Source organism: Peromyscus californicus, unplaced genomic scaffold (assembly GCF_007827085.1).
Source record: "Peromyscus californicus insignis strain IS unplaced genomic scaffold, ASM782708v3 Scaffold_16__1_contigs__length_79575227, whole genome shotgun sequence".
Taxonomy (NCBI): Eukaryota; Metazoa; Chordata; class Mammalia; order Rodentia; family Cricetidae; genus Peromyscus; species Peromyscus californicus.
This window is the reverse complement of record NW_026294458.1, coordinates 14,437,259-14,448,679: the sequence shown is the minus strand read 5'-3', so window position 1 is coordinate 14,448,679 and position 11,421 is coordinate 14,437,259. Positions and strand designations below refer to the sequence as shown.

Genomic DNA, 11,421 nt, shown 5'->3' with positions numbered 1-11,421 from the left:
CGGGTGCAGATCCCAGCACCCACTTGGCAGCTCACGACCCTCTGCAACTCCAGTTCCAGGGGATCCACTGCCCTCCCCTGGCCTCTGTGGGCACCAGGCACACAAGTGGCGCCTGAGGAAGGAAAACTCGACTCCGAAGAATAAAGAAAGGGGGCTGGAGAGATGGCTCAGCAGTTAAGAGAGGTGACTGCTCTTCCAGAGGACCCAGGTTCAATTCTTAGCACCCACATGGCACCTCACAACTGTCTGTAACTCCAGTTCTAGGGGACTGGACACACTCACACAGACATACATGCAGGCAAAACACCAATGCACATAAAATAAAAATAAATAATTTTATGTTTTGTTTTATTTTTTTCCAAGACAGGATTTCTTCATGTAGCTTTTTGTTGTTGGTGGTGGTGGCATTTATTTATTTATTTATTTATTTATTTATTTACTTATTTATTTATTTATGTATACAGAAGAGGGCACCATATCTCATTACAGATGGTTGTGAGCCACCATGTGGTTGCTGAGAATTGAACTCAGGACCTCTGGAAGAGCAGCCAGGGCTCTTAACCTCTGAGCCATCTCTCCAGCCCTCTTTTCATGTAGTTTTGGTGCCTGTCCTGGATCTCGCTCTGTAGCCCAGGCTGGCCTCGAACTCACAGAGATCCGCCTGGCTCTGCCTCCTGAGTGCTGGGATTAAAGGCGTGTGCCACTGCCACCGGCTAAAATTAAATAATTTTAAATAAAAATTAAAAAAATACTAAAGAAAGATAGAAGATAAAGGAGAGAACGCTGCCAGGCACAGTGGCACAAGCCTGAATTTCAGCATCCTGGGGGCTGAGAAAACTCCAGCCTGTCTGAGACCGGCCAGGACTATATATCAAGACCCCATCTCAAGAAAAAACCTTAAAAAGAGGGATTGCTGTGTAGATAAATGCAAATAATACATCCAAGTCCCAAAAGCCCTTTTGAAATAACAAGAGTAAGCTTGACATGGTAGCACATGCCTGCAATCCCAGCACTCAGGAGTCTGAGCCAGAGGGTGGACGCTCAAGTTCAGCCCGAGCTTTATAGCAAGACCTTGTCTCAACAATAAATAACTGTGCACAGTGATTGTACAGGTAATATCAAATTTCTCTACCCTGGAGTCGTCTAGCAGCTTGCTGGACACCATAAAAAACCATCCGCTCCAGCAGGGCGAGTGTCACACACCTGTAACCTCAGTCACCCAGGAGGCAGAGACGGGGGCATTGAAACCAGGCTGGCCTCAAACTCAGAGATCCGCCTGTCTCCGTTCCCAAGCGCTGGGCTCAAAGGCGTGTGCCACCATGACCAGCTCTACTTTTCAGTTTGAGACAGGGTTTTACTCGCAGGGATCTCTAGTTTAAGAGCCTTCCTCTTCCGGTTCCTGAGCACTGGGATTACTGGGGTGTGTCCCGATGCCAAGTTTTCAATTTAGTTTTTAACTATGGTAAAATGAATGCACAGTTTAAAAGCTTTAGATAGATCCATGAGCTTAAAAAAAGCTTTAGGTAGACAGACTGAGTTTTTGGACATCTGGGACGGAGACTTTCTCCGGGGAAAGACGGGAGCAGTCAGCTCTGAGGCTTCTCTAGTCAGGCAGCTCCAATGTCACCTCCCGTCAATGGTCAGGACCCCTTCCTCCTGTTGGGGAGTCCCTCTCACTTCCTCTGTCCTCATTCCCTTTCATCTCCTTCCCAGTGTCACCAGGACTGAGCCCAAAGATGACGTGGCCCTCAGGCAGCTGGAGACTGGCCCAGAGCCCGCATGACAGCTGTCTCCCACTGTACCAGGCTTTTTCTTTTGGGACACCAACCAGCTCCCAAATCACAACATAGAGACTTCTTATTAGTTATGAATGCTTGGCCTAGCTTAGGCTGGTTTCTGGCTAGCTCTTTTTTTTTTTTAATTTTTTATTTTTATTTTGCAATACAATTCAGTTCTACATATCAGCCACGGATTCCCTTGTTCTCCCCCCCTCCCGCTCCCCTCACCTTCCCCCCAGCCCGCCCCCCATTCCCATCTCCTCCAGGGCAAAGCCTTCCCCACAGACTGAGATCAACCTGGTAGACTCAGTCCAGGTAGGTCCAGTCCCCTCCTCCCAGGCCGAGCCAAGCGATCCTGCATAGGCCCCAGGTTTCAAACAGCCAACTCATGCAATGAGCACAGGACCCGGTCTGGCTAGCTCTTTTAACTTAAATTATCCTGTTTCTCTTTCCTTTTGCCTTGGGGATTTTTACTTTTCTTTCCTTCTGTGTATCTTACTTTCACGGCTGCTGGCTGGTTAGCAGATGCCTGGCTTCTGGCCCCGGGCATCTCCCAGGTTCTTGCTTCCTCCTCCTTCTCCTGTTCCTCTTTTTCTCTCTGGAGCCGAGATTGCTCGTCCTATTTATTCTCTCTACCCACCAGCCCCACCTATCCCTCTCCTGCCTCGCTATTGGACATTCAGCTTTTTATTAGACCAATCAGGTGCCTTAGGCAGGCAAGGTGAAACAAATGTAACACATCTTTACATAATTAAACAAATGCAGCATACACGAAAGTAACACACCTTTACACAGTTAAAGTAATATTCCGTGGCATAAACAAATGTAAAACATCTTTGCATAGTTAAAATAATCCTCTACAACGTCCTATCCTTTCTTTCTCTCCCCTGGTTGTACAGGGGGGTACAAAGGCCTGAGTCATGCCAGGCTCTAACAGCTGACCTCCAGGTTCAGGTCCATTGTGGTTTTCCTGTTTCATCCGGTTGAAAGTAGTAGCAGCAGGTCCACCTCCTCCTAGAGGGGCCGGAAGGACTTGGGACAGTGTCAGAACCAGGGAATAGGTCCTAGCTCTCCACCAACTACAATTGTGACCCCTGGCAAGCTGTCTTTTCTCCGGGTCCTTTGATTTCCCTATCTGCCATACCACACTGTCGCCTTGAGGAGTCACACGGTTCCGTGTCCTGGAGACAGACAATGTGACGTAACCCAGACTTTCTTGGGTCATTAGTGCCCTGACAGTGTGCTGAGGAGTCAGCCCACAGGATCGCAACAGAGAATGGCATATGGCTCTGATTGGACTCTGGGGAGCTCCCCGCCCTAAGCACAGCTTTGCCAGGCTGCAGTCAACCACAGCCTCTTCCCGTTGCCTCTGTGTTTCACACACACAACACACAACACCAAATGTGTATGCCTGCCATTCGGTTCAGTGAATGTTGTTGTTTTTTTATCACCAATAAAAAAATTTCAATTAAGAACATTCAATTTGAATGACACCAAGTTCTGATTAGTCTTTTAATTAAAGATTTGTTTGTGTTTGCCTGAATATATAAAAGAGTACCATGTGTATGCCTGGAGCATGTGGAAGTTAGAAGGGCATAGATCCCCTGGAACTGGAGTTACAGACGGTTGTGAACCACCATGTGGGGCCTGGTCCTCTGCAAGAGCATTAAGTGCTCTTAACCATTGAGTCATCTTGCCAGCCCGTGTTTTTAAAATTTAAAAAACATTTCCCTAGCGGTGGTGGCACATACCTAATCCCAGCCCTCAGGAGGCAGAGGCAGGAGAATCTCTGTGAGTTCAAGGCTTCAAGGCTAGCCTGATCTACAGAGTGAATTTCAGGACAGCCAAAGCTACACAGAGAAACCCTGTCTCAAAAAAAAAAAAAAAAAACAAAAACAAAAAAAAAACAAAAAACAAAACCAAACAAACAGAAAACAAAAAACCAACCCCAATAAAACAAAACCATTTATTTATTCCTTTAGAGAAAGTGTGTGTGTGTGTGTGTGTGTGTGTGTGTGTGTGTGTGGTTTGGGGGGCTGGAAATCAGGTGGTCAGACTTGACAAGAAGCACCTTTACCTGCTGAACCATCTCACAGACTCTAAAAACGCTATGAAATGGATTTATTTATTTAATGTGCACGGACATTTTGCCTGCATGTATACCTGTGCACTACACTTGTGTCTGAAGAGGGAGTAAGAAATCTTGGGACTGGAGTTACAGGCAGTTGTGAGCTACCCTGTAGGTGCTGGGAACTGAACCCAGGTCCTCTGGAAGAGAAATCAGTGCTCTTAACTACGGAGCCATCTCCCCAGTCCCTTCTAAAGCAATTTAATAATACCTGCTTTAGGTCTCTGAGTTCGAGGCCAGTGTGGTCTACAGAGCAAGTTCCAGGGACAACCAGGGCCACATAGAGAAACCCTGTCTCACAAAAACAAACAGTACCTGCCTTCATGGTTCCATATGAAGATATTCAGGTGTGTGTGCCCTCCATGGGGCCTCATGGCATTTGGTGTCTGGCTTGGAAGCGTTGAGCTCAAGCCTGGCTCTGGCGGACTGGGCTGGAGGACCTGCCCAGTGTCACACATCACTGGAGACTTGATTTTTCTCATCGCTAAAAAGAAACAGGAGTGCCTTCCTTTACCTCAGGAAAGAAGCTTGTATCACGTAAGTGCTGTGGCTGTGCCCAGAGTCCAGGCCCTTTTCAATTAGCTTGTGAAACCCCGTTCCCAGTGGGAGTGCCACGGGTCAGTTGTTTGTCGCCATCCGTGAAGCAGACCGTTCTCTCGTTATAGCCACTAGGTGGCACCATGGATCCGCTTCTGTGAGTGTTTCCGTCTCAAAGGCAGCAGTGGGATCTGGTTGAATCTTGCTGGTGATGCTGCTTTTTTTTTTTTTTTTTTTTTTTTTTTTTAAATCGGCCATTTCATACGGTTCTCCTAATGCATGTCTATCTAGTCTTCTCTCCTGGGCACTTGCGCTTGGCTTATGTCGGCTAAATCACCTGCAGAGATTCCCTTACCAGACGGTAGGATTCTCTGTGCAGCCCTGGCGGCGGGGTGACCAGAGGCCCAGGGCTGTGTCTGGCATGGATGGAGGTCTCCCTCCTGGAATCCTATGCAACCTGTAACCCTCAGGTCTTGCTGCCAGAAACATGGGGACCCTTGCTGGGCGGAGGACTGCTGCAGAACTTAGGGGGGAGAGCCAGCAAAGGTCGCAGAGGTTTGCGCCACGAAGTGAGGCCTCCTGTTTCTCGTTGGGCAGATTTCCCTGGCTCCCAGGAGCCTTTCTCAGCCAAGGACAAGCCATGCGCAGGTGACACCGACTTTCAGTTCCCTGCTTCTTGGCGCCCACAGGCAGGGCTTTGGGCCCCCAGCGTTGTGAAAGAAGCTGAGATACATCGGGAAGGTCTCCAATCATTAACAGGATTGCCGATGACCCTAAGTAAGAGTCGGGGTGACTCACCCGAAGGCTGGGTGCGCGGCTTCAGCCAGGTCCTCATTAAGGAGCCCCTGGATTGACCTGAAGGTCAAAAGTGCATTTGTCCTGATCGAGGAGGTCTGCCGGTCTCTTCCCCTCAGAGTGGCCGGAACGCTGAGCAGTTCATGCACACACAGCCCTCCCACATCTGTCCTGTGGCTCTCTTCAGATACAAGGGCTCAGATAAGAACGCCGCAGCTGTCCTTTGTTTAGCTGTTGTGAGTCTCTGTTCACTTGCTGCGGGGGTCACTTTTTCCCTTCTAGGGTCCATTGAATTTCTGCTCATGTGGCCCCCTTTCCTTTCCTTTTTAAAAACTATTTCTTTTATTTTTTGAAATTATAATTACACAATTTTCCTCTCCCCCTTCTCCCTCCAAACCCTCTCATATTCCCCTTCTTGCTCTCTTTCAAATTCACGGCCTTGTCTTTTCATTAATTGCTGTTATGTACACATATGTATATACATAATATATTACCAAATACAGAGATACAACCTGCTCAACCCGTATAACTCATGTGTGTTTTCAGGGCTGACCACTGGCGCTGGATAACCAGTTGGTGTGCTCTTCCTGGGGATCTCTCTCTCTCTCTCTCTCTCTCTCTCTCTCTCTCTCTCTCTCTCTCTCTCTCTCGGTTCTTTGTACAGGGTGAGGCCCCACGGCCTTGTCCTCATCCACGTTGACATGTCTGTGGGTGTCTTCCCTGTTCAGCTCACATCTGGACAGTCATGCTGGTGAGACCTTATGTGTCTTCAGACATTACTAGGAGACAGTCTCACAGCAAACTCCCTGATCCTCTGACTCTTCAGGCTTTCCTCCCACTCTTCCTGATGGTTCCCCAAGGTTTTGTATCTGCTGGGACTCTGCAGCTGCTTTTTTAAGGGCTAAGGGAAGAAAAAAAAATTAAATTGTTTTGGTTTGTTTTCTTTAGGAGATGAGGTCTTCCTGCATAGTGAGGCGGCAGGACTCAGCGTCCCAAGAGCTGGGGTTACAGCCAGGCTCTCAAAGGGGTTACAGGCTAAGAAATTATTTAAAAAGTTACCTTAGTCAGGCATGGTGATGTACACCTTTAAAAAAAGATTTATTTATTTTTATTTTATGTGCATTGGTGTTTTGCCTACATGTACGTCTGTATCCTCTGGAACTGGAGTTACAGACAGTTGTGAGCTATTATATAGGTGCTGGGAATTGAACCTGGGTCCTTCTGAGAAGCAGTCAGTGCTCTTAACCCCTGAGCCATCTCTTCAGCCCAGTGATGCACATGCTTGAGCCCAGTCTCTGGAGGCAGAGGCAGGTGGATATCTGAATTTGAGGCCAGTCTGGTCTACAGAGAGAGTTCCAGGGCAGTCAGGACTACACAGAGACCCTGTCTCAAAAATAAATAAAAAATGAAATAAATAAAAATAAATTATCTTGCAGAAATATAAGAATGGTTCAGCTGGGCATGATGGCATAAGCCTGTAATCCTAGCACTTAGAAGGCAGGATGATGAATTTGAGGGTATCCCAGGCTACATAGTGAATTTCAGCCAGCCTGGGCTATAGATTGAAATGCTGTCTCAAAAACAAAATAAAAGCTTCACTACCAGGAAATTAATGTAATTTATCATACTACCAAATGAATAAATAAAAGGTCAGGGCTGGGAGATGGGAAGTGTCTGCCACACAAGCATGGGGCCTGAGTTCGGATCCTCAGCATCCGAGTTAGAAGCTGGGTGTTACAGGCAGCAGGCAGCCTGTAACCCCAACTACTGTGGGGTGGAGGGGAGACAGGTGGATCGGCTACTCTAGCTGATTCAGTGACTACCAGGCTGAGTGAGAGACCCTGTCTCAAAAATAATGAAATAAGCCAGGTGGTGGGACACACGCCTTTAATCCCAGCACTCGGGAGGCAGAGCCATGCGGATCTCTGTGAGTTCCAGGCCAGCCTGGTCTACGAAGTGAGTTCCGGGAAAGGCTCCAAAGCTACATAGAGAAACCCTGTCTTGGGGAGAGGGGGGAGAAGGTATGTTTATCATAGTATCAGAGCCAACATCATGCTTTATGGGCACAAAATAAGAGCGTTCCCTAGTCTGATGTGGGAACAAGAGAGATATAAGCACCTCACAGGTGTTAGTTAATGTTTTTCTGGATTTGGCAGAAACTAGAACAGAGAGATACTGATTCCAAAGGAAGAAACGATCCAGACAGCATCGTCTCATACCTGGAAAACCCAAAGTCCTTGAACTAAGAAGCATTCCAGATCTAAGAAGGATGAACAGAAGGGCCCGTTTGTTGCCTGTGGGAGGGCGAAATGGCACAGCCGGGCTGGAAGTCTCTTCAGCAATTCCCCACAAAAGTGAGATCCTGTCACCCTGTGAGGCAGCAGCTGAGCCCCTTGGTGCTTATCGAAATGAAACCAAATCTTCGAACCACGTGAAACCTGAACAAAAATGTTTGTATTAGCTTCACCCAAGTTGCCAGAGCTTGGGAAATAATCAAGGTGCCTTCAAGGGGTGAGTGGATGGTCCGGACTCTCCAGACAACGGAATATTATCGAGTGCTAAGGAGAAATGAGCTTTCAAGTCTTGGCGACACCGAGAACTTTCGAGTACATATGACTAGGGAAGAGGGGACAGCAAAGCGTTTGGACAGTCCCTCTGACTGTGGGACCTTCTGGGAAACCCAAAGCTGTGAAATGGTAAAAAGATGAGAGGTTGGCCAGAAGGAAGAGGAAGAGCATGAAGGATTTTGTTCTATCGATGAAACCGTTCTATGTGGGATCAATTTGTCCAAAGCCATGCGATGTACAGTTCCTAGAGTGAGGCCAAGGTGAACCACAGAGCTCAGGGGAGGATGGTCTATCCATTTGGGGTCATGGGTGGAGCAAACATGTCCCTCTGGGGCCAAGGGTGGGGGAGGGTGTGGAAGTATGGGGGCAGGGGGGAAGCAGGGAGTGTGGAGAAATCCCTGAAGAGAGGCAAGGTTTCTCTCTGTGTCTCTCTTTGTTCCTCTCTCCCTTCTTCCTCCTTCCTTCCTCCCTCCTTTTCCCAATATAGTATTTTTATTGTCTTTTGAGAATTTCACAGAATGTATTTGAGCACTGTGGTGGTTTTAGTGAAAAGGGCCCCACAGGCTCATAGGGAGCGGGACTATTCGGTGGGGCAGCTCTTGACGATTTCCTTTGGACCACCAGCCCCCAAATAATGACACAAAGACTTACCATGAATTATGAAAATTCGGCCTTAGGCTTGTTTTCAGCTAGCTCTTATAACTTAAATTAACCGTTTCTATCAATCTGTGTTTTACTACCTGGCTCTTTACAGCTCCTCAGCACTGTGCATCCGACTCACTCTGCATCTCACTGGAGAAAGCCACGCGGCTCAGATTCTTCCAGTTCCTCTCTCCCCCTGGAAGTCCCGCCTATCCTCTCCTGCCTAGCTATGGGCCATCCAGCTCTTTACTAAACCAATCAGAAGGTGCCCCAGGCAGATGGGGCAAAACAGAGACATATCTTCACAGCGAACAGAAAGATTGTCCCACAACAATTAAGAGGTGTGGCCTTGTTGGAGGAAATGTGTCACTGGGGGTGGGCTTTGAGCTCAAGTCAGGTCCAGTGGTGCTCTTTCTTCCTGCTGCCTGCTGATCCAGATGTAGAACTCTCAGCTGCCTCTTCAGCACCGTGTCTTGTTATGTAGTCCTGGCCGGTCCCAGACGGGCTGCAGTTTTCTTGTCTTGGCCCCCAGGATGCTGGGATTCAGGCTTGTGCCACTTGCCCGGCAGCATTCCCTCATTTATTTTGTGTTGTGAGGTATTCACCACAGAAGAGTGCTCCGACATGGGTTTAAGCCAATAGGAAGTCTTTATCAGCTGGCCAGCGACTGCATTGGGTGTTCAGTACCCCAGTGTAGCCCTGAGCCTTTCACAGGGTGATCTTTTAAACACAAAGCCATGTTCTGGGTTTATATGCTTCAGTTAACGAGAACAGTTAGTCAGAAGCAGAATTGCAGAAGCTAAAAAGCAAGGTTAGTATATTAAAGACTTTCCCAGAACTATGTGCACTTTGATGGAGTAGGTCTTTGTTTTAGTTTTGGCAGGAGGTGCTGCCTACATGCTGGGTTTTACAGACTGAACGGCGCTTCCATCATGGAGTCAGTTGTGCTAAGGCCTGGGGGCCTGCTACATCTTGTATCTTTCTTTATTCTTCCGAGTCGAGTTTTCCTTCCTCAGGTGCCACTTGTGTGCCTCGTGCCCACAGAGGCCAGGGGATGGCAGTGGATCCCCTGGAACTGGAGTTGCAGAGGGTCATCAGCTGCCAAGTGGGTGCTGGGATCTGCACCCGGGTCCTCTGAGCCGCATCTCCAGGCTGGGGAAAGACAGTTTCAAGGGTTTCCAGTGCTAGGCCGACAGCTGTCTCCCGTCAACATCTGCACGATTATAGTCATGAGTGTTAATATTCTGACCCACCCCTTGGAAACTCGCCTCTTGGAAACCGGCCCCTTGGAAACCGGCCCCTTGGAAACTGGCCTCTTGGAAACCCGCCCCTTGGGGCCGCCCTGCGTCCTGATGGAAAAGCCTGATTTAAGGAAAAACCTCTCCCTTCTCTCTCTCTCCTGCTCTCCTTCTCCCCATTCCCACGAGGTGTGCGCCCTTGACCCCCTCCCGCTCGTCCTCTCTCTTCCTTCTGTCTTTTCCACTTTCCCTATCTTTCTCTCCATCTCTCTATTATAATAAACTCATTTCTGAGGACGCAGCGCCTGGGTTGTGAATGAATGACGTGCCGCCTCCGCCACCACGTCTGCCCAGCATGTTTTCCCTCGCGTGGGACTCCCTGGTCCAGCCAGCAGGGAGGTCCCCCCCCCCCCCCCCCCCCCCCCCCCGCGCACAATATCACAACAATGAGCTCCTGTCTTCTTTTGTTGAGAAGGCTGCCAGTTGCCCATTCTTTGTGGGTAACCTCTCCTTTCCTTCTCTTCCCTCTTGTTTTTACAGAGGTAAGTGTTGTGTGCAGATTATTTATTTATTTATAATGGTAAACAATGTTCATACAATATATTTTGATCATGTTTTCCTCTCCCTCAACCCCTCCCGTATTCTCCTAACCTCCCTACCCACCTAACTTTGTGTTCTTTCTCTCTCTCTTTAAAGACAAACAAAAAACAAGAAACAAAATCAAAATGGAACAACAACAAAAAACCCCAAGAAACACAAAAATGAAAAAAAAAAAAAAGCCAAAATCACTGAGTGGTGGTGGCGCACGCCTTTCATCCCAGCACTCGGGAGGCAGGGCCAGGCAGATCTCTGTGAGTTCGAGGCCAGCCTGGTCTACAGAGTGAGTTCCAGGACAGCCAGAGCTACATAGAGAAACCCTGTCTTGAAGAAAAAAAAGTGCCAAAATGAGACAAAATGTTGGCCAACCACTCCGGGGCATAGGGTCTTCCCTGGAATGTGGTTGATATACCCAGTGAGATCTCTCTGACAAACCTGATTTTCCCTTTCCCGCAGCTATCAGTTCCAGAGAGCTTCTCGGTTAAGGTTGAGACCTCACGTCCACTCCCTCGCTCAGTGCTGGGACCCCATCTGGCTCGACCCTGTGCAGGCCTGGGATTGCTACCACAGTAGTCTCCACATCAGTCCGCCTGTGTCTGGAGGACACCGATTCCTAGGGTCATCCTTCCCCTCCGGCTCTCACCTCTTTCTGATTCTTCTTCCACATAGATCCCTGATCCCGAGGGAGGGGTTTGGTGTATTTGTCTTGCTTGCTGTACATTAGTATTCCTAGACCCATGATATGCATTTCAGTAGCTGTAAAAATACCATAGATATATATTTTTTTTAAGTCTCTTTAATCTGCATTTTTTGTGTGTGCTCTCTCTCTCTCTCTCTTTCTCTCTGTCTCTCTCTCTGTCTCTCTCTTTCACACACACACACACACACACACACACACACACACACACACTAGCGCTCCTTTTACATCCCCACTCCCGTTCTTTTCTCAGTGTTTCACCTTTGGTAGATTATTATCTGGTTTATCTCATTCTCTCTTTATCTGTGTCTGACTGGCAGTTTGAATTTTTCTTTAAACTTTATTTTTGTTTTATGAGTATAGGTATTCTGCGCGCATGTGTGTCTGTGCACCATGTGTGTGCAGTGCCTCTGGAGGCCAGAAGAGGGCACTGCATCCCCTG

General features: G+C 48.1%; 1 long non-coding RNA gene across 1 annotated transcript; it reads left to right on the top strand.

Annotated features, from left to right (window-relative positions):
- Positions 1-7,397: 7,397 nt before the first annotated feature.
- LOC128111488 (uncharacterized) lies at positions 7,398-9,982 on the top strand. The gene is made up of 2 exons (XR_008218659.1): positions 7,398-8,065; positions 8,560-9,982. It is a non-coding gene; the product is annotated as an uncharacterized LOC128111488 (long non-coding RNA).
- Positions 9,983-11,421: the final 1,439 nt, after the last annotated feature.